This window comes from Poromitra crassiceps (assembly GCF_964638095.1).
Source record: "Poromitra crassiceps genome assembly, chromosome: 18".
Taxonomy (NCBI): Eukaryota; Metazoa; Chordata; class Actinopteri; order Beryciformes; family Melamphaidae; genus Poromitra; species Poromitra crassiceps.
The window spans coordinates 32,067,044-32,069,421 of NC_139636.1; the positions used below are offsets into that span (position 1 = coordinate 32,067,044).

Here is a 2,378-nt window from a genome sequence, read left to right on the forward strand (position 1 = left end):
CAATCTGGCCCTCTGGTAGCGAGGATTTTTTGTGTGGCCCTCTATCATCAAAGTTACCCATCCCTGAACTAATAGCTTCATGTATCGCCTTGCTTGGCAGCACAATCTCAATTTCTAAAATATATATTTATAATGGTTTCCACCATCTCAGCTACTTAAGGTGTACTTGGTGGGGTGAACGACTACTTTAGATGGAGAGAAGGTGGGGAGAGAAAGCTGTCAATGTAACCATAGCCAGTTAGCCATATCCGGTGGAGACACACACTTTGATATGAAATGAAATGCATATTTTGTTTTTCTGAAACGTGATTGGTTTCTAAAAGACAGGAAACCACATTAAAGAGTGCGTGGGGAATGTTCACCCTTATGTTCATCAATAACCCTTTTGGGAATGTTGGATATTGTAAATTGGAGACAAGGGACCCAGTACTGCCTTCATATTGTACAATAGTGTTTTATTGATGTATTCGAGGTATGCACCATGATCTGCCTTCATGTTTGATGGTATTTTACTAATATTCTTTTCCACATTTTTTGCCAGAATGCATTACCAATGCATTACGCAATGTGTTACTGTCAGTGTGCTGTTCAATCTGTGGAGAACTGTGGCTAAACTGCCGTCACTGTCAAAGCTGGAGTCAGTGGCAACTTCCTTCAGAGATTTTTAAAATGGTGAGATGACAACTGACAAATCTCTTTACACCAACTCTATGCATCACAGTACGCCTTAAGGAGTTGCAAATCTCACCATTTTTTGCATCTTTGATGGGAGTTTTCCTACCTTCTAAAGACAGTGTATTATACAATGGTGATGTTATGATGTTGTTTTACACCCTGGGTATGTCTCCCCTCACCCTCTCTAGTTCAGTGTGGTGTTTTAGCAGGTGTGTGCCGCAGGCTAGTTGAATGTGTTGTCCATGTATGCTGTACACTAAGCTGTATGTAATGCATACGTGATCTGTTTATTTGATCAGTGGGCAGCAACATTCCTGCCCTGCAGGGCTCTACAAGGCCCCTCTCCCCTCCCAGCATGCCTTGCTCCACCTGGATGGCTCCTTATTGGCCCCCGTCCAGCTGTGCAACCAGGATGTATAGGACTCATATTTTGCTCCCGGAGCCCCCTGCTGGCTCCTCAGGGGAAGGCTGAAAACAACCAACCGGCGTGTAGATGATTTAAAAGAAACTGATATATGAATATATAATGTCTATTAAAGTAATGAGGTGGTTTGAAAAGTGTGTGTGTTTGGTATTTGTATTTGTAGTATTTCCCAATTTGGAGATATTTTAGCTGAGGAAAGTTCTACTGGGTGCACAAGACAGACTCCAAGAAAGTAGAGAAGAGACCGTGTGAGATGATGATGGCAGTTTTGTTCTACATTTCATTGTGGTGAGCTGAGCTCTGTAGCTGCAGGGCCGCTGCTGGCCATTTGGGTGCCCTAAGCGTAATTGTTTTGTGGTGCCCCCCCGCCCCCCCCCCCCCGCAAAACTTTCAATAACTGTCAAACGAAAGACTGCAAATTCATTAATTATGAACGATACTAGTGTATCTCACATTACATTACATGTGGCAAACAAACAATTGTTAGAATTACTGTACATGTCAGCAAACAAGCGATTGTTAAACTGTACATGCAAGCAGGGGCGGACTGGGATCATAATTCAGGCCGGGCATTAGATACCAAGCAGGCCAGGCCGATACGGGCCGACGTGCGTGCCGGCGTCCGAAGGGCGGCGCCGACAAATTTGGGCTGTTTGAAGCCCAATTTGGGCCGTTTGAAGCCCAATTTGGACCGTTTGAAGCCAGATTTGGGCTGTTTGAAGCCCGATTTGGGTCGTTCGAAGCCAGATTTGGGCCAGTTGAAGCCAGATTTGGGCCGGTTGAAGACAGATTTGGGCCGTTTGAAGCCCAATTTGGGCCGAGTCCAATTTTACAATGAGATGCACCCACTTTAACCCTGAATAAAGTAATAAAAACACTAGTAAACCAGTAGGCGGCGCCTGGCCTGCTGTTCAGTGAGTGGCCTGACTGAGGGCACCAAATTTTTTTTTTTTTTTTTTTTTTTGGTGCCCTCAGTCACATGATGCCCTACGCAGTCTGCGTACTCTGCGTAATGGGGTGCGGCGGGCCTGTGTAGCTGTGAACACACCTGGAAGGATGAGCTGTAAGACCGCAGTGAGGACAGCAGTGTTGGGCAAGTTACTTTCAAAATGTAATACTACATATTACTAGTTACTTTCATTTGAAAGTAATACGTTACTTTACAATATTACTCTGTGTAGAGTAACTTGTTATTTATTACACTAATTTTACATTACTTTTAAGTAACAGCAGTAGTAGAATGACATCGCCGCCCCAGAACCATCCCCAAAAATAATTT

At 44.1% G+C, this 2,378-nt stretch overlaps 1 protein-coding gene across 1 annotated transcript in view; it reads left to right on the forward strand.

Moving 5' to 3' along the window:
- Positions 1–1,215, forward strand: part of ca5a (carbonic anhydrase Va) — a 32,223-nt gene extending 31,008 nt beyond the window's left edge. Inside the window, exon 7 of the mRNA XM_083654531.1 lies at positions 1–1,215. This exon is cut by the window's left edge and continues 2,909 nt beyond it. The gene's annotated coding sequence lies outside the window, so the exon portion shown is untranslated.
- The last annotated feature ends 1,163 nt before the right edge of the window (positions 1,216–2,378 follow it).